At 48.8% G+C, this 25,495-nt stretch overlaps 1 long non-coding RNA gene across 1 annotated transcript; it reads right to left on the bottom strand.

Annotated features, from left to right (window-relative positions):
- Positions 1 to 4,044: 4,044 nt before the first annotated feature.
- Positions 4,045 to 24,782, bottom strand: LOC141725215 (uncharacterized). Its single transcript, XR_012577064.1, has 3 exons — positions 23,049 to 24,782; positions 14,161 to 14,311; positions 4,045 to 4,629 (listed from the first exon to the last, which is right to left on the bottom strand). It is a non-coding gene; the product is annotated as an uncharacterized LOC141725215 (long non-coding RNA).
- Positions 24,783 to 25,495: the final 713 nt, after the last annotated feature.

Raw genomic sequence — 25,495 nt, 5'->3', positions numbered from 1 at the left:
CTGCAGCCTGGAACAACACAAGGAGAAGCTGCTGCTACTTTGAAGGACTTCTGGATAAATGTCTCCTTAATTCTCCTTATTCCTCCTTATTTCTTCTTGTTTCTCCTTATTCCTCCTTATTCCTCCTTATTTCTCTTTATTTCTCCTTATTCCTGTTTATTTCTCCTTATTCCTCCTTATTTCTCCTTCTTTCTCTTTGTTTCTCCTTGTTTCTCCTTATTCCTCCTTATTCCTCCTTATTCCTCCTTACTTCTCCTTGTTTCTCCTTATTCCTCTTTATTTCTCCTTATTCCTCCTTATTTCTCCTTCTTTCTCTTTGTTTCTCCTTATTCCTCCTTACTTCTCCTTGTTTCTCCTTGTTTCTCCTTCTTTCTCCTTCTTTCTCCTTATTTCTCCTTATTCCTCCTTATTTCTCCTTATTCCTCCTTATTTCTCCTTATTTCTCCTTCTTTCTCCTTGTTTCTCCTTGTTTCTCCTTGTTTCTCCTTGTTTCTCCTTGTTTCTCCTTGTTTATTTCCAGAGCTGCTTCCTGCACCCCAATCTCTGTCTGCAGGAGCGGCAGCTGCTCCTCAGCTCCATCCCCTGCCCTGCTGAACCGAACTCTTCTCTGAGTTAAACTTTTCCATTCTGCAGACTTTTCAGGCACAGAAAACCTTGGAAAGGAATTCAACAGATGTAGGAGTTGAGTTTTGTTCCAAAGGTCAGCGACTTCTCCCTCTAAAATTTATTACTGGACTCAGCAGTTACTTTAAAATCCCTGAGCTCTGCATTGGCAAAGGGTTCAGTCTGAACTCTGGAATCTGATGGTGATTTATTTATGGTTTTGTGCAAGAGGCAAAACTCTGAATTCTGTCCCTTTTTGTGGGGCTGAGGAGAGCTGACGACGTTGTGCTCTTGGCTGAGCAATCCCAATTTCCAGAGAAATGGAACGGTGAGAGGAGCAGCAGGAGAAGCAACCCCTGCTCTGCAGCAGGACTGGGACCATTCCTGCCTGGAGCTTTGGCTCTGGGGCTGCTCTAATTTGGATTTGGGTTAAGCCTGGGAATGGTTAAACCTGGGAAAGGAGAGGGAGAGGGGCTGAGGCTGTGCAGGGATTGGCACCCACACAAACTGGGGGTGCCAGCAGGGAAACCCACCCACAAACTGGGGGTGCCAGCACAAACTGGGGGCACCAGCAGGGAAACCCACCCACAAACTGGGGGTGCCAACACAAACTGGGGGTGCCAGCAGGGAAACCCACCCACAAACTGGGGGTGCCAGCACAAACTGGGGGTGCCAGCATTGATCAACACACAGAAATTGGGGGTGCCAGCACAAACTGGGGGTGCCAGCATTGATCCTGACACAAACTGGGGGTGCCAGCACAAACTGGGGGTGCCACCATTGATCCACACAGAAACTGGGGGTGCCAGCACAAACTGGGGCTGCCAGCATGGATATCCACACACAAACTGGGGGTGTCCAGCTCTCCTGGCAGCTCGATTGTTTATCCAGCATGTGAATTATTCTTACTTTTGGACCAATCACAGTCCAGCTGTGTTGGGACTCTGGAAGGAGTCACGAGTTTTTCTTTAGTATCTTGTTAAGCTTTCTGTAAGTGTCCTTTCTCTATTCTTTAGCATGGTTTTAGCATAGCATAATGAATATAATATAATATAATTAATATAATATAATACAACATAACATAACAACATAACATAACATAATGTAATATAAAGTAATGTAATATAGTATAGTACCATAAAATAATAAATTAACCTTCTAAGAACATAGAGTCAGATTCTCAATTTGTCCTGAGGACCCCAAAAACACCAAATCCCAATTCCCCCTCTAAAGCCTCTAAATGCTCTGGTGTCCATTGATCATGGCCAGGACATTTTACAATTTTTCCTCTTCAGCCTCAAAAATGACAAAATCTCAGCCTTTCCAAACCCCCCTTGCCCCGTGGGATGGAAACACATCCAGAAACTCTTGCACAGATTGGGTTTGGTCCCTCCGCTCTTCCTCTTCCCATCTCCTGGAAACGCCAGCTTGATCCCACCAGAAATCACATTTTAAATCAGGGAAACAGGAAAGGTGTCAGGACTTGGAGAATCCCCTGAATTCCCCAGGCCAAAATTCCCACCTGGGGAGCAGAGAGCTGTGAGCCGCTGGAGGGATGATGGAACTTCACAGCGCAGCACCTCCTGAGCAAACAAGTGACAAAAGGGGGTGACAGAAGCTCCACTGCCATGACAGATCCAGAGCAGCCACGTTGGAGGGGCTGTAAAAGGGAGCACCTTGCCAGGCAGCATTAACATCCCAGGGAAAAATAACAGCTCTGCCTCTCCCTGCCTGCCTCTTGATTTCAACAGGCCCAGAGCACATAAAAGCTCCCTGAGAGCCGAGACAGACGGGTTTAAATCAGTCAGACAGAAAGCTCAGCCCTATAGGAGCTCCTTTATGATCTCATATTTTATTGACGTTGGTAAAAGTGCCCTGGCACGAGTGGTTATGAATGTGCATCGTCTGCTCCCTCTAATCCATTAACTCATTAAAATAATTGTCTTAATTTGATTGTTAAAGTGATTAATAGGGCAAGAGTTAAAGGAAATTAATACTCCAAATTGAAGCATAACTGCAGCAGAAAAATAACTCGGTGGGATTGATGTGGTAACAAGGTGCAGGCTCGTGCTTAATGAGCCTTGGGGAGTTAAATATAGAAAGGAGAGACAGGAGGAAAATTCCTCTGTGCAGCCAGGCTGGAATGGTTTGGGATCTGGAGCCCAAAGTTCTGCCCAAGCCCACTGTTGGTTCTGGTATTGGTAGAGCAAAGGGGAATATTTAATATCAGAGAAGGGGGATATTTAATAGGGGAATATTTAATATCAGCTCCTGTTAATTTTTAGATCATGTAGGAGTGCCCAGGTAAAGCCTGTGGCTGCAGGATCTCTGAATATTCCAGAATCAGTAAATTTGTGGGGAAGGAGCACAAGCACACTGCAGCTCCAGGATGGGGTGGGAAGGAGAAGCTCACTGTGGATCTCTCAGTTTATTTCAGTTCTGTCCACACTCACTCTTTGGTTTCATGCCCTGCTTTACCAAAATCCTTTTTTTCCTTCCATGTTTTTCAACCTGGGGATGGATTTTTCTGCTGCCTGGAGCACGGGTTGGAAATGCCCCACTGTAAAGTGCCAGGTAAAATTACCCATGCAAACCCTGCTGGGTTTAGGAGTCTCCTGGCATTTCCCTCCCTGGGTTAAGGGTGTTTGCTTTGCTCAGCTCAAACAGAAACTCAAAGCTCCCAATTGGATGAGGGAGGCACAAGGCAGCTCCTGCCTTGCACCTCTTTCTGTGCTGCTCTGATTTCCCCTCCTTGCCATAATTCCAGTTTGGTTTCATCAGTCCCAGAGATTAAAATACTCCACTTGCCATGGTGGGCCTGCTCTGATGGCAGCTTTGGTCTTTAGCAGAGGAAATCTTAAATTTCTTTCAATTCCCTGCTGAACCTGCCCCTGGTGGGCACCTAAAGCTGTGAAAAACCCCCAGACTCCCCCAAAACCTGTAATAAATACAGCTTCAGGCAGAATGCACACGTTTCCTGTCAGCCCTCTTGATATCCAAGGTTCAAAAGAGCAGAAAAACGGGGGCAATGAAATAAATATTGAATTAAATGAATGCCTGGGGAGATTGCTCCACACAGATAAGGCCCAACCGGCTGGACCAGGGGTTTGCAGCCCTGGGCAAGTGGAGCAGAAAATATTGCAGAGCTCCCAGGCTGCAAACACCTGGGAACCCTGGGGCAATGGAGATTCCATCACTCACCTTGGACAAGCCCCTTTGAACAAGTAAATTGGATATGAAAGGGGAAAAGTGGGAGTAAGAGAAACCCAGCAAGGCATGGGCAAGAGAGAGTGAGGCAAAGAGAGAGAACAACTCAATTTATCTCTCACCCAGGGCATGGGCAGCAGGAGCCCCTTGCCATGAGCTGGAGATTTATTTTTAATGTTTTCTTTCTGCACTCCTTGATTCCCTCTGACAACAAAAGCTGCCTTCCCAGATGTGCAGCGAGGAGCAGAGGCAGGGAATGAGGCTCTGGGCAGGACTGCAGCTTCCAAAAGCAGCTGGGGCTGCGTTTTACACAGAATTTCACCAGGAGCACGGGAAGGAGGTGCAGGCACAGCACAAAGCTGAGAAAACCCAGTTTGGCTCCATCTCCTGCTGGAACAGCCAGCTCTGGCTGCTCTAAAACTGAAGGGAAGGCGTTTATCTATTTTATTTTTTTATTTTTCCCAACAACCTGGAGGTTTAAGCTGGGTTCCAGTGGCGTTTATGGGCTGGGAGGCTGGAGCAGCTCTCCCTGTGAGCAAGCTGGGAAGCGGGAGAGGGAAGCCACAGAACGCTCGGGCAGCAGCCAGAGGCACAGAATTAATCAGTAAATGATGTGTTTATTGCCCCAGTGGAAGGGGAAGGCAGACCGAGGTCTGCAGCAGGAATAGCTCGTGTCTTTTGTTGAGGCTGCAGAAGTTTCTCTGATTTCCTCGGTCGGAAATGTCTGGGGCAGCTCTCGCAGAGCCACGTGGCAACGTCCCTGCAGCTCCTGAGAGCAAATCAATGCTGCACAAACCACCAGGATGAAACCCCGTGTTCCTGAAAGCAGACAGAGCATTACACAGCGCTGTTAATTCAATTAATGGCTTCAGCTTAACTATCCCAGTGCTGCTGCTGGTGGGCTGATGGAAAATCCAGATTTCAGCGCAGATTTTGGGTGTGGCTGACCCCACTCTGTGCCCTTCCTTTGCAAGGGACTGGTGGATCTGAGGCTCCGAAGATTTTCTGGGGTGTTTTTAAATGCAGAGCCAAAGGGACAGAGCTGGAGTTACACAAAGTGATTATTCCTAAACTGGAGTGTTCACAATGGAGACAAATTGTAATCACACCCTTGGGATGCTGCAATCACCAGCAACTCCCACCAGCCCCTGGCCCTGCTCCTCTGGGGAGATGGAAAATGAGAAAATACATTTTCTTCTGGCTCTGGATGCTCAGCAGGACTTCCTGGGACTTGCCAGGGGCATTTTTTTCTGTAATTCCCCAAAATATTTCAAGCCCTTTTAACAGCAGGCTGAGATGTTCCAGCATTCCCCTGGAACAGGTTCTCCAGGAGAGGAGAACACTGAGAACAGATCTGCAATAACCTTTCCCAAGGCATTTCCAGCAGCCTGCCCCTGTCCTGCTGTCTGAGCTGTGTTTCACAAAGGCAGAAAAGCAGGGCTGGCTCAGAAATTCTCCATCCCTGGAAGTGTCCCAGGCAGGCTGGATGGGGTCTGGGATGGTGGGAGGACATTTAATGCTAAGAGAGGAATTCCTGGCCTGGGAGTGGGGCTGTGCTCTGCCTGGTGGATGTGGGGCTGGGGCAGCAGAGGTGTTTATTAACTCACAGCATCCTGGTCCTCAGGGGCCCCTGATGGAAAATAAACCTGCAAAATAAAGCTGCAAAATAAAGCTGGCAGCTCGTTGGGAGCAGGAGTTCAGCAGCACCAGGGGCTCCACCAGTGACTGAGCTCATGGAGTTCATTGCAGGGAGGGCTTTGGGAGCCCCAGGGGTCTCTGGAGCAGCCAGAGGGGAGCAGAGCAGCAGAACTCTGTTCCCTGCCAGAGCCCTTTAAAGAAACACATTTATTCCAATGGCCAAAAATGGGAATTACTCCTGCTTATTTTAACAGCAAACCTCACTCAAATGTCATCTCCTTCAAGTGTCATCCAGAGGGATGATGGCACAGACAATCATCCATTTCTGCTTTCAATTAGCCAGCATGCCTCGTGCATCCTGCTCCTGAAGGTGGAATTGGCTGTGACACCGGGGCCTGGCTGACAGCCTGTCACTGTCCCCCGTGCCACCGAGCTGTGCAGGGCCCCTGGTGACACCAGGGACACCCAGGGAGGGCTGGCAGGGGCTGGCGGGCACCAGGGGGGCTGTGCAGCATCCTCCTGCCAGGAGGGTGGGCATGGGTCAGTGCCACAGCCAGGGGTGTGCCCATGGGTCAGTGCCACAGCCAGGAGTGTGGGCATGGGTCAGTGCCACAGGCAGGAATGCGCCCATGGGTCAGTGCTACAGGCAGGAGTGTGCCCATGGGTCAGTGCCACAGGCAGGAGTGTGCCCATGGGTCAGTGCCACAGGCAGGAGTGTGCCCAAGGGTCAGTGCCACAGCAAGGAGTGTGGGCATGGGTCAGTGCCACAGCCAGGAATGTGGGCATGGGTCAGTGCCACAGGCAGGAATGCACCCATGGGTCAGTGCCACAGCCAGGAGTGTGCCCATGGGTCAGTGCCACAGGCAGGAGTGTGCCCAAGGGTCAGTGCCACAGCCAGGAGTGTGCCCATGGGTCAGTGCCACAGGCAGGAGTGTGCCCATGGGTCAGTGCCACAGCCAGGAATGCGCCCATGGGTCAGTGCCACAGGCAGGAATGCACCCATGGGTCAGTGCCACAGGCAGGAGTGTGCCCATGGGTCAGTGCCACAGCCAGGAATGCACCCATGGGTCAGTGCCACAGGCAGGAGTGTGCCCATGGGTCAGTGCCACAGGCAGGAGTGTGCCCATGGGTCAGTGCCACAGGCAGGAGTGTGGGCATGGGTCAGTGCCACAGGCAGGAGTGTGCCCATGGGTCAGTGCCACAGCCAGGAATGCGCCCATGGGTCAGTGCCACAGCCAGGAATGCGCCCATGGGTCAGTGCCACAGCCCAGGCTGCTCCTGTTCCTTGGACAAACCCTGACCCCAATTCTGCCCCAGTTGTTCCCATTCCTGAACAAACTCTGATCCCAATTCTGCCCCAGATTTTCTCATTCCCTCGACAAAACCTGACCCCGGTCCTTTTCCAGCTCTTTTCCCACCTCTGAGCCCCAGGTTTGTGCCTTCCACCACAAAAAGAGTCCCTTGTTCTGCCTGGGATGCTCCTGGATTCTCAGCCCACCTGGAATTCCCTTGGATTTTCATTTCCTGGATTTTCATCCCTCCTGAGATGCCCCTGGATTTTCATTCCCTGGATTTTCAGCCCACCTGGATTTCACTCCAAGGAGTTTTTCCCCCCCTGCACCCTGACCCTGCTGCCCCACTGGGTCAAACCTCTCCTCTTGTCTCAGCAGCCCGGCCACAAATGTGTATATTTATAATAACATGCCAATCCCAGAAGGAAAACCTTGTTTTTCAGGTATTTGGGAAGGCTCAATATCTCTTCTCCATTGTCAGGATTATTTTTTTCCCCCACGAGGCTTTGAACTGAAAGCCTCAAAGGGAGAAGGAAATGCAGAAGAGATGAATTTCAGAGGGGAGCAGGATTTGTGATGCTGATCTGCCACAGGAACGTGCCACCCAAACCCCAAACCCTGCCCTTTTCATTGCAGCCAACACAGGCTTTTCCCTCTTTAAACATCCCTTCAAGAGCACCAACTGAGCCCTGCCTGCCCCTGGAAACAGGGCTGGGAGCAAGCTGGGCTCAAAAGGAGAAGGATCTCTGCTTATTTTTGTTTCTACCTTGCAGAGTTATTTATTATCAGCTGCTTGCAGGTACACACGCAGCCTCCCCAGGGGCAGAGCTGAGTTTCTCAGATGCTGCTGTCTCTGATGCACTCTAAAATTAGACTTTGTCTCCCTGGATGCTGTGTTTGGATGCAAAGGAGTGACAGGAATTTCTCTCTCTCTCTCTCTCTTTTTTTTCTTCTATAATCAACACTTATAGGATGGGAGACGCTCAGGCTTTTGACAGAAATGGGAGGAAAAATGGGAGAAAAAATGCATTTTGAGGTGGCAGATTGATCAGCAGCCCTGGTGTAAATCAGGAGGGCAGTGGAGCTGCTCCCATCCCTGCCAGGGAGCTGAGCCACCTCCAGGCTGCTCCCATGGGGGAAAATAACAATAAACTGAGGGACAGGGAAAGGAGGGGTGGGAAAAGGGGGAAAATAACAATAAACTGAGGGACAGGGAAAGGAGCGGTGGGAAAAGGGAGAAAATAACAATAAACTGAGGGACAGGGAAAGGAGGGGTGGGAAAAGGGAGAAAATAACAATAAACTGAGGGACAGGGAAAGGAGCGGTGGGAAAAGGGAGAAAATAACAATAAACTGAGGGACAGGGAAAGGAGGGGTGGGAAAAGGGAGAAAATAACAATAAACTGAGGGACAGGGAAAGGCTGGGCATGGAGGAGTGGGAAAAAGGGGAAAATAACAATAAACAGAAGGATAGGGAAAGGCTGAGCATGGAAAGGTGAGAAAAGGGAGAAAATAACAATAATCTGAGGGATTAGGGAAAGGAGGGGTGGGAAAAAGGACAAAATATCAATAAACAGAGGGAAAGGCTGGGCATGGAGGAGTGGAAAAAAAGGGGAAAATAACAATAAACAGAGGGATAGGGACAGGCTGGGCATGGAGGAGTGGGAAAAAGGGGAAAATAACAATAAACAGAAGGATAGGGAAAGGCTGAGCATGGAAAGGTGGGAAAAGGGAGAAAATAACAATAAATAGAGGGATAGGGAAAGGCTGAGAATGGAGGAGTGGGAAACCTGTTGGTGAGGGAAGATAAATGGTTTTAAGCTGCAGTGGAGGGAGCACAGCTGGACACAGGTGAGCTCAGGGCAGCTCTGAAATTCTGTTTCATCTCCATCAGCCCCTCTGGGCCCAGGCTGTGCAAACCCCCCCTTTATCAAGAATAAAGCTGAATTCACCTGTTGGCTGTCACTGCACACAGAGGCTCCCCCCATTTCCTTGCAGAGAGTAATTAATATCATTCCAGGTGATCACTCCAGGAGCCAGCTCCTCTTGGCTGGGCTGCACAAGGACCAGGCTGGGCTCTCAGTGGGGCTGTCCCTGTCCCCAGCCCTGCCCGCTCCCAACCAGGTTTGTCCAGCACAGGAACTGGAGTGGAGGCTCCTTTGTTTACTGTGTTACACAAATTCAATTTGTCAGGGAGCTGGGTTATGAATTAGGAATGAGGGATGGCAGCAAAATTAAATGATAAAGCCTTGGCCAGCATCCACTGCAGCTGAGATGGGGCTGATAAACTGGAGCAGGCAGGCAGGGTTTGCTAAAACAAAGGCACGGTGGAAATGTGTAGAAAAAATCAGTTTTGGGCATGGATGTCTTGTATCTCATCCTTCCCTGCACTTGTAGTACAGAGAACTGGGGGGAAGCATTAAAAAATCAGAATTTCTGTGGTGTTTTCTGGGGTGGCAGGAAGGAATGAATCTGACTGCATGCTCTTAGAAGGCTGAATATTATTATATTATATTATATTATATTATATTATATTATATTATATTATATTATATTATATTATATTATATTATATTATATTATATTATATTATATTATATTATATTATATTATATTATATTATATTATATTATATCTATGCTAAAGAATACAGAAAGGATTCAGACAGAAGGCTAACAGATAATAATGAAAAACTCCTGACTCCTTCCAGTCCTGACACAGCCTGACCCTGAGTGGCCATTAAGTCAAAACAATTCACATGAAACCAATCAAACAATCACCTATTGGATAAACAATCTCCAGCCACATTCCAAAGCAGCCAAACAGAGGAGAAGCAAATCAGATAATTATTGTTTTTCTTTTTCTCTGAGGCTTCTCAGCTTTCCAATAAAGAATCCTGGGGCAAAGGGATTTTTCAGAAAATGTGATGGTGACAGATTTGTGCTTTGCTGGATGTTGTCTGCAGCGCCCTCACGTCCCAGCTCGTGTCTGGCCCTGGTTTGGGGCAGTTGTGCAGCCCCAGCCTGGCACAAGAACCCCATGGCAGCACCGATCCCATCCCTGCTCCAGGGAAAGCTCTGGAACTGCTGCAGGTGCAGGGGGAAGGGCCCAGCAGGGAGGGAAAGCACAGGGTGTGAGCCAGGAGGAGGAATTACACCTCAGGAGGGATGGGAAGCACTTCCAGGCTGGGTTTGGGACTCTCAGGGGCACCAGTGAGTCCCGGACTCTCCATAAAGCAGAGCAGGAGCTGCAGATTCTCCTCTGGAAAGCAGAGCTGGGAATGCCCGTGCCAGGGCTGGGATCTGTCTCTCCATCAGCAGATCCTCGCTGGGCTCACACCTGATCCCATCCCTGCTCCAGGGAAAGCTCTGGAACTGCTGCAGGTGGAAATGCCCCAGCAGGGAGGGATGCAGGGAAAGCACAGGGTGTGAACCAGGAGAAGGAATTCACACCTCAGGTTTGGGTTTGGGTCCAGGCTGGGTTTGGGTCTCTCAGGGGCACCGGTGACTCCCAGACTCCCCACAAAGCAGAGCAGGAGCTGCAGAGTCTCCTCTGGAAAGCAGAGCTGGAAATCCCTGTACCAGGGCTGGGATCCCTCTCTCCATCAGCAGGCCCTCTCCAGGAGCACGGGCAGGGAGCAGCAGTGCTCTGTTTGGTTGTTCTCAGCAATGTTCTCAGCAATGTCTCTCAGTTTGGCCTTGTGAGAGAGATGGATGGGCAGGGCAGAGGCATTTCCCTGTCCCCCAGTGCTGTGCCTGCTCTGGAGTTGATCTTTCACAAGCCACTGCTCTGCTGACACCAGGATTGATGGAGCTGCAGCACCTGGCTCCTGAAGGATTGTTCCTTGGGAGACAGAAACGGTTTGCTCTGCATGGTTTGGCCTTGCTTGGGAAAAACTCGGAGTTTTTCTTGCTGAGCTCCGTTTCTAACTGTTCTCATCACAAAATAAAAGGACAGAACTTGCCCTCAGTGCTGGGGGAGTGAGAAGGGAGGAGGAACAAACCAAGGGAGGAATCATTACAGAGGACACAGCAAATTACTGAGCTGCTGTGACATGGCTCCAGGGGGAAGAGCAAAGTCCCTTGGCTGGCTGCAGCTGGAAACTTCCTGCCTGTCACTCTGCAGAGGAAACCATCAGATATCTCATGTTAATTGTCACTTAGGAAAGTTTCATCCTATGACTGCAAATGCTGCAATCATAATTTCCATTCTCTGAGAATGACACCTGCACCAAAAGGAGTTTCTCTCTCCCATTTCCTTCTTGCCCTGAAGAGGAGGTGAAAATTTTAGGGAAAATACACTTTGCACCTGAATATTCACAGGCTGACGTCCCAGAGCTGCTGCTGATCAAGAGTTATCCCAGTTAATTCAATCTTAGATCAACCTTTCCACCAGCACTCCTCTCCAAGTCCAGAGAAATTCATTCCCCAGAGAACCCCAAGCAGAGCAAAGACTTCTCTCATCAGCTGTTGGACAAAATCTGAGTCAAGCAGCCCTGGCCCTGAAAGTCTTGGTCTCTAAGCAGGCAGATAATGAGGAATTTAATGCTGGGAGACAGGAGACAGCTCTGGGAGCTTATAGGAGTGGGCACCAACCCAGGGCAGCAGCACAGGGAGCTCGGGCTCCTCCCTGCCCTGCCCTGCCAGGGCTCCAGCAGAAATTGTTGGGAGGTGGGAATGGATTCTTTTATCCGTGCAAAGCTCAAATGCCTGAATTAGAAGCATCATATCAAATTTTACCTTTTTTTTTTCCCCCTATAATGCCTCGTGCAACTCTCAATTCTGTTTCCTAGGCCGTGGGTTTTGAGGAGGAAAGGTTTTTATATGAGGAGGAAAAGGGCTTTGTATGAGGAGGAAAAGATCCTTATTTGAGGAGGAAAAGGGCTTTGTATGATTCTCTGTAAAAGGGGCAAGGGAGGCACCTCTGACAGCCCCAACCCAACTCAGAGGAGTCCCCATGCTGAAAAACCTGACATGATTTAGGGAAAGCTTCACCCACAAAGACCATTAAAGGGTAAGGAAGAGTTCACAGCTCAGATCCATCCCTGAATTATCGGCTGCCCTCTCACTGTTTGTGTTTACAGAAAAAATAAACCAACAAACAGAACGAAACAAAGCCAAACAAAACAAACAAAAAAAACACCAAAGCAAACCAAACTAAAATAAAACAAGGCAAAGCAAAGCAAAACAAAGCAAAGCAAAACAAACCCTGCACCAGCAGCACAAACACCCCAGAGTGTGCAGTGCATTTACAGCTCCTTTATTCCATCCTGTCTGTCCCATTTAAAGTTTCAGCATCAATCCCCTGTCCACAACCCCTGAGATCCCCATCCACACATCCAAACAAAACCCCAAGGAGAGCACAGGGAATTTTTCCTGTCTGTTATCAAACTCTGCAGATAACACCAGCCTCTGGTCTAGCCAGAAACCCTTTGGAAAATGTGAATTAAATATCTTCAAATGCTTTTTTTTGGTAGTTATTATCTTTAAAATAATACATTTCTCTGATCCAAAGTGGAATCAAGTGCAGGGATATTCAGGATGCAGCAGAGTTATTTTCACTTAGGAGCCAACATCAAACAACCTTAACAACACAGCTCCAGACACATAATGAAAATTAAAACCAAGGAACATGCAGATCTAATTACATTTTTAAATAGCAAGGCAATGAGAGGAAGGCAGAGAAGTGATTTACAATCTTTCCTGGTGGTGACTGTGCAGTAAAAGCTGAACTATTCCCCGAGGATCCCTGAATCACTGAATATTCTGCTTTTCTCCCCAGGCTCTTTTCTATTATGTTTTCTCTTCAGAGGGGCATTTGTGAGAGAGATGAGAAGAGCAGGGCCTGGACAAAACAGCAAGAAAATGAAATGATCTGTGCAATTCCCAAATTGCTGCCTGTGAGAAAGCTGCCATGTTATCAGCAGAAAAGCAGGAGGGGCATTGCCCTGTGCCCTGCAGGGCCCTGATACATTTGTTTGTAGGGAAAAAAAACCCAAAAAACCCAAAAAAACCCCCAAAAATACCACATCCCCAAGCCCCAGCAGGCACAGGCAGGATTTTGGGATTTTGCTGTGGCAGCTGCAGGAGCTGGGGCTACCCTGACAAACCCAGCTGATAACAGCAGAGGAATATTGAACAGAAATTGGGTTAAAGCAAGAAATGCTCTTATCAGCATTTGAATTTCCCATTCCAGATCCTGCCCTTGGATTCTGCTTCCCAACAGCTCCAGGACATCTCTGCAGCCACCCCAGGAGCCACTGAATTATTGTGCTCAGTGTTCAGCCTCTCACACCCCAACCCTGCAATCCCCAGCAATAGAAATACAGGAGATAAAGAAATAAAGAGATGCAGTCTGGATTGGCTTTCTTGGCTCTAGAAAAGGAACAGACAAACAAATAAATAAATAAATAAGTAAATAAATGCAGTCCGGATTGGCTTTATTGGCTCTAGAAAAGGAATAAATAAATAAATAAGTAAATAAATGCAGTCGGGATTGGCTTTATTGGCTCTAGAAAAAGAATAAATGAATAAATAAATAAATGCAGTCTAGATTGGCTTTATTGGCTCTAGAAAAGGAATAAATAGATAAATAAATGCAGTCTGGATTGGCTTTCTTTGCTCTGGGAAATGAATGAATGAATAAGTAAATAAATAGATAAATATATAACTGCAGTCCGGATTGGCCTTCTTGGCTCTAAAGGAATAAATAAATAAATAAATAATCAATCAAACAAATAAATAAATAAATAGATTAATGCAGTCTGGATTGGCTTTCTTGGCTTTGGGAAATGAACAAATAAATAAATAAATAAATAAATAGATAGATAGATGCAGTCTTGATTGGCTTTCCTGGCTCTGGGACATGAATGAATGAATAAATAAATAAATAAATAGACGAATATATAAATGCATTCTGGATTGGCCTTCTTGGCTCTGGGAAAGGAATAAATAAATGAACAAATAAATAAATAAATATATAAATGCATTCTGGATTGGCCTTCTTGGCTCTGGGAAAGGAATAAATAACTCAAGGATGAGCGCAGCCCAGCTGTGCCTGGGGTGCAGCAGGAGCAGTTCCCAGCTGGGTGTGCAGCTCTGGCTCCCAGCAGGGCAGGAGGGCCCAGCCCAGCCCTGGCAGCCCCAGCCTGGGTGGGCACTGCCCTGCCCTGCCCTGCCATCAGCTGCAGTGCCAGGGCTGAGGCACCTGCCACACTCAATAATATGATAATAAATTACAGAGATAATGGAGTTTCCAGGCGGTGCTGCAGGAGAAGGCTGCTCCCTGCATCAAACATTGCTTTTCCTCAGTGGAGCTCTCTGGGGCACCCCTGGCCCTCGCTCTGGGCCTGATGCCCAGCCCGGGTGTCACAGCCCCCGGTGACAGCCAGGCCACCTCTGCAGCATCACAGCATCACTAACCTGCTCAACGCCTCCAAGATCATCCTTTTCTCCTTTAATTCCGTGGTTTTTCCCCTTTTTGGCAAGATGAATGGAGCAAGGATTGCCTGGCTGACAGATCATTACTTTGCTCACCACCAATTAAAACCTCCAGAAAGGAAGATTTAGGAACCTGGGAAAAGAGCAGGTTTTGCAATCAAGACATTGCAGAGCTGGCACTGACACCATCCTTGGACTCGTTCCTGGTGTGGGAACTGGAGATGCTTCTGGTCCAAGGTGCTGCAAAAGCCAAGGGGAAAAGGGAAAGGGAAAATGAAAGGAAAGGGGAAAAGGAAAGGAAAGGAAAGGAAAGGAAAGGAAAGGAAAGGAAAGGAAAGGAAAGGAAAGGAAAGGAAAGGAAAGGAAAGGAAAGGAAAGGAAAGGAAAGGAAAGGAAAGGAAAGGAAAGGAAAGGGAAAAGGAAAGGAAAGGGAAAAGGAAAGGAAAGGGAAAAGGAAAGGAAAGGGAAAAGGAAAGGAAAGGGAAAAGGAAAGGAAAGGGAAAAGGAAAGGAAAGGGAAAAGGAAAGGAAAGGGAAAAGGAAAGGAAAGGGAAAAGGAAAGGAAAGGGAAAAGGAAAGGAAAGGGAAAAGGAAAGGAAAGGGAAAAGGAAAGGAAAGGGAAAAGGAAAGGAAAGGGAAAAGGAAAGGAAAGGGAAAAGGAAAGGAAAGGGAAAAGGAAAGGAAAGGGAAAAGGAAAGGAAAGGGAAAAGGAAAGGAAAGGGAAAAGGAAAGGAAAGGGAAAAGGAAAGGAAAGGGAAAAGGAAAGGAAAGGGAAAAGGAAAGGAAAGGGAAAAGGAAAGGAAAGGGAAAAGGAAAGGAAAGGGAAAAGGAAAGGAAAGGGAAAAGGAAAGGAAAGGGAAAAGGAAAGGAAAGGGAAAAGGAAAGGAAAGGGAAAAGGAAAGGAAAGGGAAAAGGAAAGGAAAGGGAAAAGGAAAGGAAAGGGAAAAGGAAAGGAAAGGGAAAAGGAAAGGAAAGGGAAAAGGAAAGGAAAGGGAAAAGGAAAGGAAAGGGAAAAGGAAAGGAAAGGGAAAAGGAAAGGGAAAAGGGAAAGCCCAGTGTGGCTTTGTCCTGGGTGTGAGAATCCACCTGGATTCCTCCAGCAAAGCCCCCTCACTGCAGAGCCATCTCCTGTTGGAGGGGACAGTGCAGCCCTGCCAGGATTTACCTGATTTATGGTTTTAATTGGACTTTTTCATTATCTCAGCTCTTTGTATGCAGATCACTGAGCTCCTGCCCACCCTGTGCAGCCAGCTCCTCATTCCCTGGTTCTGCTGGAGCAGAGCAGGACCCAGCTCCTCACAGCCCTGGTTAATCACATAAAACACAACATTGTCATTCAAACAGATTTGAATAAAGCACCACACCCAAAGGACAAATTTGAAGTGAAGCAGTGGAAGGAGGCACAGGTGGGGACAGCAGCAAAAGGAGCAGAACTGCCCCAGCCCCAGGTCCCATCCCACAGCACCATCCCTGCCTCGAGAAAAGTTAGAGAAGAAAACCCTGAGGAAATGCTGGAAACCAGCAAGGGAGACCCAAATGACGTAACAGAAAGAACAAAACCACAAAAAAACAAAAGAACAAAAGCACCCCAAAAAGCAGCTTGATGACAAATGAGCCACTTCAGTGCTGTGGGATTTTCTCTTCTTCAAAGCAGCCAATGTGAGCCTCCATTAAAAAAAAAAAAAAAAAAAAAAAAGAGTAAATACTACAAGGAACACCGTGGAAAAACATCCCAGCGGCAGCCAAGCAAAAATCCAGGTTTGCTCTTCCCCTGCCAGTGCTTCCCAGCCTCCTAGTTTTATGGCTTGGGGTTATAGATGTTTATCACATTTTTATAGATATATTTTTATATATAGGTATATTTATATATATATATATATATATATATATATAGCTTTTCCCCTAGCTTTATGGGCAGGGGTGTTTTTCACAGCAGCCAGGCTCCCGTTTGTTGCAGTTTTTGCAGGAGCCACGAGGAAGGAGAACCCTTAAATCACCAGGAAGCTCTGCCAGTGCAGGCCCCACTGTGCAAGACTGCCTTTAAAAAGCACTTCCATTTTATGGCCTAATTTAGGGCCACATTGAAGGTTCTCAGGAAAACCTCCCGTTCCTCCAAGGGTCCTGCCCTGCTGGAGTGTCTGAAGTTCCTTCCTGCATTATGGATGCTCTGTGAGGCTCTTGGAGCTGCACCAAATGATGGAATTTGCAGTGATCATTGCAGGGATAAATCACCTGCAGGGCTGCTTTTCTCTCACCCTCATTGGTGCTGCTTTTGTTTGTTTGAGCTGTGACTGCTCCAAGAGAGCAGTGATGGGCAATGAAAGGCTTCTAAAATCCAAAATTCAGCCACAACAAACCAAGTGATTGCATCCCACCTCTGTGCTGCACACAGGGCTGTCCAGCCCATCTGGGTGGGGATATTTCATTGTACAGGGGTTGTGCAAGGAGCAGGTGCTGCCCAAACCATCTCGAATATTTCATTTACCGGTGTTGTACAAGGAGCAGGCGGAGCTCAAAGGTTCTGTATGGGAATTAAACCATCCTCCCCTTTTTTAAGGTCTGACTTGAGGGTTTTCACCCTATTTTCCAACACATGGAAAACATGGGGACAGAGGACTGTCCAAGACACAAAACCCTACACGAGGCCATGGGTGTCACAAATCCTTCCAGCAGCTTCTCTCCCCAGATCCACAGGAATTTTTGATGGTTTCTTTACCTGGGTGGGGTTGGAGGGGAGAGGATTGTTCACCAGCAGAGCAAAGGGGGTTTGTGAGGCTGGGGATGCTCCAGGCCCGGGGGGTTTTGGGGTGCTGCACTTGCACATCCCAGCAGCACAAACAGTGCTCACACTCATCATTCACCCAAAGGGATGGTCCAGCACAATCAGGGCTCGCAGCAAATTGCCTTTTCTTATCTCCAGCACAACATTTAATGCATGAAATGCATAATACAACAGGCTGGGAGAGCCAGGACGGGCTCTGCACCACGATCCCCTGGAAACTGAGCTGGGTTGATGGAAAGACAGCTCTCATTCCTTCCCTCCCAGTCCCTGCCCAGTCCCAACTGGTGGGGACAATTCCCCCTCAATTCCCCGGCAGGAGCAGCTCTCCCAAACCCCCAGGAGCGCTGGGCTCCATCTGAGCCTCCCCATCTGATTAGATTTATGCAAATTCCTGCATTTATTAGCATAACAGGAAGATTGTTCTGCTGCCTGCGAAGGAAGGAGCCCCTTTATTCCAATAGATGTGTCAGCTCGGAGCAGTTAATAAGATCTATTTGTAATCCATAGGTAGGAATGATAAAAGCAGGAGAACTCAGCACTTCCACTGGCAGAGGAGCTGCTGGGAATACGGGCACTGGGAACTCGGTGTAATTATGGGAGAGATATTTAAATACTCTTCAGGGTAATTCTGGAGAGTGCAAGGGAAGGCAAACATGCTGAAAATGTCATTTCTGCTGGCTGGAGGAGGCAGGAGGGAGGAGATGGCCCAGGCAGAGCCAGCCCAGCACTCTGGAGAGCATCCATGGGGATGAAGGGCAGAGTTGGCAGAAGGCAAAGCTCCCACATCCCAGGGGCCTTTCAAGGCTAAATTCACCTGTTTGCCTTCGTTTCTGGACTTGAGGGCATCAGAAACTTGGATTGGAGTTGGGTCAGCCACAGGACCAGCTCTCCAGGTTTCAGTTTTATTCGGAATCATGGAATCCCAGTTGGAAGGGACCCACGAGGATCATCCACGTCCAACTCCTGGCCCTGCACAGGGCATCCCCTAGAATTCACCTTGGTCCCTTCATGTAGAGCCTGCAAGTAAATCCCACCCTGATTGATTTTGTGGGGGAGAGAGTTCTGAGCAGTCCTGGGCATCAGCTCAGCCCAGAAGCCCAAGGAGGATCCAGGAATTCCAAAGGCAAATTCCAGCACTCAACACCTCCCAGCACAGGAGAGGGTCTGGGCCCCGTGCTGGACACCAGGATTGCTGTTTTCATTTGTCCCTAATTAGCAATGAAATGATGTTTGCAACCTGCTAAAATGCCCACTTAGGCTGGGGGGGAGCAAACACTGGCCCATCTGCCAAGAGGTTCTGCAGCAGACGTTTATCTAAATAGAGAAATCAGCCTGCTATTCACATCTGATTAACAAACACAGCCTCTAATTAGCCCATGTGATTAAGATTCATTTGAGGAGTCACTCCAGCACATACATTAAACCATCACTCCTGTGCTCAGTGGTGGTGATGGGAGGAGTGGTCCTGCCTGGCTGCAGCTCTGGAGGAGGAAAAGCAGAATTATTTAAGGCCATGCTCAGAACAAAGGGTCAAAGCACTGCTGGGGCAATATTCCACTGTGTTTTTCTCTCAGGGAGATTGTTGTAGTCCAGACACACCACTGTGATGAGAAAAATTGCAATTTTTTACCAATTTTTACCAAAACCTGGCTCTTCCAGCACAAGGAGAAATCCTCCAGGATTTAGGGAAGACCCTCCCAGCCCAAACTGCCTGAATTTCCCATCAGAACCTCCCAGAACCATCCATGGAGCACCCACGGACCCTGCAGCTCTCCCAGGGGATTTGACTGCTGCCCAAGTTGCTGCCTGAGCGCTGCTAAATAACATTTTCCTGTTGCTCCCCTGCTTTGCTGCACAATTGCCACAATCAGCGTGGCTGGTGAGGAGTCCTGTCCTCTGCATCTCGCAGTTATTAACCTTAACAATGTCAATGAGCTGCTGCACTAATTGAGCCGCAGCAAATTAAGGGTTGACGGAATTATTAAGAGCAGCTTGGTACACAGGGATATTTTAATTTGTTCTTGATGCCAGCAGGGTGGGGGCTTGCAAGGAGAGGAGAATTCAGAGTGACTGCAGTGAGAGGATGAACCTGGGCAGCCCCAGAATTGATTCCAGGTTCCTTGGGTTTCCCTTCCGTGTTTACAGAGCGCTCAGCAGTCACATGGTGACCCCAAATTCCCAATTATTGCCCTGTTTTCCTCCCAGCTAAGGGGCTTTGCCAGCCAAGGGAAGGAGGGAAAGCCAAATTTTGTGGGTTTTTAGCCATTTCAGGATCTTTCTTTGGAATTTCAGTTCAGTCCCAGTTTATTCCAAGGTTGTGAGGAGATAAAATGGGCAAACAGCACATCCAGGATATTTCAGTATAAAGGCACAGCCTGATGTGCTTTCTTTAAGTGAGTCACTGGGGGAGTGTTGCTGTTGCTTTCATGAACATTAAGTGAGCCATTAACATCTTTATTTTAATTAAAACCATATTGAAATCCAAAACAAAGATTCTGAAGTGGCTAAAAACCCATTAAAAAACCACCCCAACCTTAGAACAGAGAGAAGAGCTGCAACCTCACAAATGATGGGATGGAAATGAGAAATTCCATAATGGCTCCTTCAAAAAATCCCAATTACCTGGAAGGATTTTGGAGCTGCACCTGCACCAGCAGCACAATCTGCTCCATCAGCTGTACACGAAATTATAGAAACACAAAAAACTCTTATCACTGCTTTAGCCTGCAAAGAATCACCTGAGTTGTTTCCAAAGCATTCCAAGGGAAAGAACAATAAAATGGAGAGAAGAATGTTCTGGGGGGAAATGTGGTGTTAAGGGTTTGTTGCTCCTGCTAAATATTAATCTGGATTTCCTCTTGTACTGCGCTGCTCCTGCAGATGAGTTACCTGTTCCTCCAGGCCTGCTATTTTAAAAGCTGCTTTATTTTTTCTGGAGATAATTTCTGTGTCCAGCCCCCCCTCCCTGGCTCGGAGGGGTGATCGTGGCTGCAGGAAAGCGAGAGGCAATTTCTCACCTGCCCAATGTGATTCTGCTATCTCCCATTCCCCCCTCCATGCAGAGCACGCAAAACCCTCCCCTGGCCTCATTTCCCAGGCAGGGAGATGTGATATCAGCCAGGAGGAAAATCTCCATGCAAATATTCCTCCCCTGGGCAATCTGTGTTTTAAAAGTTCTCTTTTCTCCACACAAATCCAATGTTTGGGCTCCTGGAGCAGCTTCCTGTGCTGTTAGTGGCACTGCCAGGCACTAAAGATCCTTTTAAATCTCTTTGGTCCGGGATGGGGATTATTCATTTCCCTTTCAGGGAAATAGAATAGAATAGAATAGAATAGAATAGAATAGAATAGAATAGAATAGAATAGAATAGAATAGAATAGAATAGAATAGAATAGAATAGAATGTGATGTATTGATATGATATGATATGATATGATATGATATGATATGATATAATATAATATAATATAATATAATATAATATAATATAATATAATATAATATAATATAATATAATATAATATAATACCTTTTTAAGAACACGGAGTCAGATTCATTTCCTTCTCCAGAAACCCCAGAGATGTCCAGGCCCACAGCCCAGGCAGGGCTGCTCCCACCTCAGCTGCCCCCTGTTCCTTTTCCTTGGGACAGAACCTCACTGCAGGCTCCCAGGGGAACAGTTAATGTGAGGAAATAAGGAAACCAAACCTGCCAAAGGAGATTTCAGAGCTGTGGGTAATCAGGGTGGCAGCTGCCTATGGTCCCTGTCGGGTGGGATGGAAAGGCATTGTTATGAAAAGGCCCCCTGGGTGAGGTTGGGACGCAGATTTTAGGGTGGTATTTGGGACTTTTCCCAAAGCTCCGCCTGTCTAAGGGAGGAAAGCGTGCATGGAGACACTGGGAGTTAACCCGAGGGGTAGCAGAGGTGCTCTGGGGCTGGTGAACAGGGAGGTGATGCCCAGAGCCCCCCAAAAACACTGGCAGAGCTAAGCCCAGCCTTGTGTCTCTAACCCCAGGCCGTTGGGAAGGGGCTTTGCAAGAGCCAGCAATTGGTTTTGAATGGACCTAGGGAGAGTGAGAGCTGCTGATAGCTTCCAATTAGGGGGAAAAGGAATTGTTTTCCCTGTGATCTCATCCCTAGGAAGCAGCCAAAAATCCCCCAGAGCACCCTGGCTCAGAAAGGAGCTCATTGTTCCCCTGTCTGCTGGCACAGGGAGGGGTGAGGAGCAGGTCAAGCAGGAAAATGTGCTCCAGCACCCCCCAGGCCCCACAGCCTGCCCTGGGTGCGCTCCCAAACGTCCCCACCCGGGCAGGGCAGCAGCTCCAGGTGATCCCCAGCTCCGGGGACCTGCTCAGGCCGGGCAGGGAGGGAAATGCTGTCCCTAATCGGGGCTGACATGGCAATTTTCTCCATCATGTCACTTGTCACGGGGGCCAGCAGCCTCCCCTCCCAGCCCAGGCCTTCCCTGGGACCTGGTGAGGAGAAACAAACCTATTGTGGAGCCCAGCAGCTGCCCAGGGGGATGAGGAGCTCCTGAGCACAGCTGGGCTGTGGGAAAGGGCCAGCAAAGATCTCCTGGAGCCCTGCTGGCCATCACAAGGGCTCCATCCTGCCCCTGGCTCCCTGTTCTGTCCATTGTCACCTGTTTGGGGCCAGAGAGCATCCCCAGCTCCTCTGGTCACTCTGTTCTGTCCATTGTCACTTGTTTGGGGCCTGGGAGAGCAGCCCCAGCTCCTCTGAGGAATCCCTTCTTTTCATTGTCACCTGTTTGGGGACAAAGAGCATCCCCAGCTGCTCTGGGAACCCTGTTCTGTCCATTGTCACCTGTTTGGGGACAAAGAGCATCCCCAGCTGCTCTGGGAACCCTGTTCTGTCCATTGTCACCTGTTTGGGGACAAAGAGCATCCCCAGCTCCTCTGGTCACTCTGTTCTGTCCATTGTCACCTGCTTGGGGCCAGGGAGAGCAGCCAAAGGGTTCACTGGTGTGAGTGAGGGTTATTGCTGTGACTGAGGGTTCACTGCTCTGAGTGAGGGTTTATTGCTGCTCCCAGTGTGGGGATTCCCTCCAGCCTTGGCTTCACCCCCACACAGGGTTTTTGCCCACATTCTCACACCATATTGCAGAGTTTTCCATGGTTGTGAGGGGCTCTGCAGCATGGTGACACATTCCCTCTCCACCTGCCCATCACCTGGGCATTTCCATTCCTCCCCAGCTCTGTTGGCAGGCAGGACCCACAGTGACTCCAGGGCCTTTGAAATCACATTTTCACCTGTTTAAATTGCCCAAGCCCAGCCTCCTTCCAGCGGCTCCCTCCAGTGGCTGGCTCCAGGAGCTGTTTGCTGCCAAAGCCGTCACTTTTGGCAGGGCTGTGTTTGTGGCTGTGTGACAAACACCAAACCCGGGCACACCTGGGCATCCCCGAGGTGCAGCTTGCCAGGAAACAAAAGCCCCGAGGATGAGAGCTCGGGGGAGCAGCAGCGAGTAGAGCCCTTTAATTGATCCTCTGAGGGCTGAAATGGGAAGGTGCTGCAAGACAAGAGGATTTCTCACCAGAAAGCTGAGATGGAAACATTAATGGAAATATTAATGGCGCCACTATCAACCCACCTAAATTTCTCTGTCAGCCTGGATTAAAGTCCCTTAAAACAAGTGAAAGCTGAATGCAAAGGGTATGAAACAGCCCTGGTTTTGCTCTGGGACATTCCCACCTGTCACTGTGTTCATGTTGAAGGAAGAGACAAGGATCTGACTCTGTGTTTCAGAAGGCTTAGTTTATTATTTTATGATATATATTATATTAAAACTATACTAAAAGAATAGAAGAAAAGGTTTCGTCAGAAGGCTGGCTAAGAATAGAAATGAAAGAATGATAACAAAGGTTTGTGGCTCGGGCTCTCTGTCCGAGCCAGCTGACTGTGATTGGCCATTAATTAGAAACAACCACACAAGACCAATCCCAGATGCACCTGTTGCATTCCACAGCAGCAGATAACCATTGTTTGCATTTTGTTCCTGAAGCCTCTCAGCTTCTCAGGAGGAAAACTCCTAAGGAAAGGATTTTCCATAAAAGATGTCTGTGACACTCACCTGTTCCCAGCTGCAGTTTGGAGTGATGGAGGTGATCCCTGAGCTGCAGAACGAGGGGCACTGCTGGAACATTCCAGATGGAGGAAGGATGCCCTGATCCACGGGGCTGTTCCTCAGGCACAGGCACAGGAATTGCCAGTGTTGATTCATTGAGCTCAGGCCCAGGCAGGTCAAAATCAATCACGTCAAAAATACATCACCTGCATTCAGTGGGTTTTTTAAAAGGGAATGAGAGGTGCAGGCTGCAGGGATAAATCACGGCAGAACGGGGGCTTGCTTGGAAACAAACCCATCATTTGCTCTGAAAGCATAAATATGTTGTTTGCTCCGAACATTTCCGCAATATTTAACAGACAGCTTGGCAAGGAGACAAGGCTTGGCTTGGACAAGCTGTGTCTGGAGCTCAAAAAATGGGATTGAGGAGCAGAGCCCCCCTTTTCCAGCTCCCTCTTAGTGGTTTGAATGACACCTTTGCCATGGGCAAGGCTTGAAATTGGGAAAAAGAGGATTTTCCCTCCAGAACTGAGGGGAAATGCTGTTTCTATGAAGATAGAAAGTGATCCCCAAACCTGCTGCCCCAGGGTGCATCCCCAGCGTGTCCCACACCAGGATCAGCTCCCAGGGCAGGGGCAATCAGCTCTCCCTCCGAGTCTCCTTGGCAGGAATGGAGCCCACGTGTGATGGGCTGGGAGCACTTTCCCAAGCTGACAAAAGCAGCACAAAGGGAGCTGTGAGTGATTGTAGCTGCTCCTGCTCGGTCAGAGTAAATCATCCCAGCTCTGCTGACAGCCCTGCGGCTCATCCAGCCTGCCCCAGCTGGAAATTCACCCCTTTTCCTCCTCCAAATACAACACTGAGGGATTTCCAGGGGGAAAAGCAACAGGATGCAATGAGAAGGATTAGGCTGAGGCAGAAGTGTTAAAGTGGAGGGTGAGAACTGAGGCAGGGATTGTAGGGATGGTCTCACTTCTTCCATCAGCTCTTGACACAGAGATTTGCTTTTATTCAGGGTTTGAAAGAGGAAGGGAAAGAAGAACAAACACTCAAAGAGCAAACACTTCTTCCAGGAGTTAAACTTGCAGAGCAGAGCTCCCTGGGGAGCTGTGCCCAGCTCAGCTGAGCCTCCCTGCCAGCTGGAGATTTCCCAATGGGGGCTCTGGGAAGGAGCATTTCCCTCCTCAGCATCCCAGGGAGAGCCCGGGAGGGAGCCCCAGGCTGAGGAGCCCCAACACTCCCAGTTTTACTGGTAGGGATTGCACCCAGAGGCTGCTCTGCCACCCCAGCCCTGCCAGCACCTTCTCCACCAGCCCAGCTGAGGGAAAACCTGGGAACAAACAGCACCTGCAGTGGCACCAGACAGGTTCTGACTGGTACCTCACGCCCCACTCACCTCCGTGCTCACTTCTCATTCTAAGGGATGTTGCTTTTGCCTTGCTGCTGCCAAGTTTCTGTTTGTGAGCAGCTCTCCCAGTTCATCAATGAAAAGTGAATCAGGGAGCTGAGTCAGCCCAGAGCTCAGGCTGCTGATTGCAGGGCCAGCCAGGAGCCTGTGCCTGCAAGGAGCAGCTCCAGGCACCCCGAGTTCCCCGTGGGAGCAGCCTGGGTGCAGAGATGTCCCCGGAGATGCTGGGCACTGTTTGGGGCGCAGGGAGCAGATCCCATCCCAGGGAGCACAGCCCTCCCAGCTCAGCACAAACCCATGCAAAGGCCTGTAGGGTCTGTGGGAAGCTTCCCTGTTGCTGGTTTGCAGCCAGGAGCTGGGGCCTGGCTTTGTTTTGCAGGAATTGCTGGGGGATCACGTGGAGCTGCTGGCGCTGGGAGGATGAGCTGGCACGGATCCCCGGGGATGAAGAGGGGTTTTGTTGTGTGTGAGTGGCTCCTGGCTCCACGGAGCTCTCCAGCCAGCCCAGCAGGAGCAAATGGCCAGGCAATTCCAATTCCAGCTGCATTCCTTCCAGAGCTGGGAAAAGGGGACAGCAGGTGGGTGTGGCAGATGCTCAGGGGTTAAAAACCCCCCAGAGCAGAGGAGATAGAGGGAGCCACCACCCTCACCCAGGACACCCTTCAGGATGCTCAGGGAACCTGGATTCTGCCTTGGCTCTGTGCTTGGGAATTACTGGGAGCATTTCTCCCCCACTTTTGAAAGAAATCAGAAGCACTGAGCTAAAACTGCAGCCTTGGTTATCCCAGCACACAAACCACGAGCTGTGAGCCACCGGAGGAACTCAAACCTTTGTGCAGAAGCTCTGAATTCCTCCCCTGCATCCCCAGGGCTGTCAGTGGTGATAAAGTGACCAATAAGAGGCAGGAAGTGAGAGGACATGGATGACACTCCCAGCTGGAGCAGGAGCTGAGTGATGAACAGGGAAATGTTCTGGCTGGGGCTGCTCAAGCTGCAGAGTTCAGCCAGATATTAAAAAGGAACGTGTTGGATGCTTTAGGTCAGG

This window comes from Zonotrichia albicollis, chromosome 27 (assembly GCF_047830755.1).
Source record: "Zonotrichia albicollis isolate bZonAlb1 chromosome 27, bZonAlb1.hap1, whole genome shotgun sequence".
Taxonomy (NCBI): Eukaryota; Metazoa; Chordata; class Aves; order Passeriformes; family Passerellidae; genus Zonotrichia; species Zonotrichia albicollis.
The sequence above is the reverse complement of the archived record's forward strand: the minus strand, read 5'-3'. Positions and strand labels throughout refer to the sequence as shown.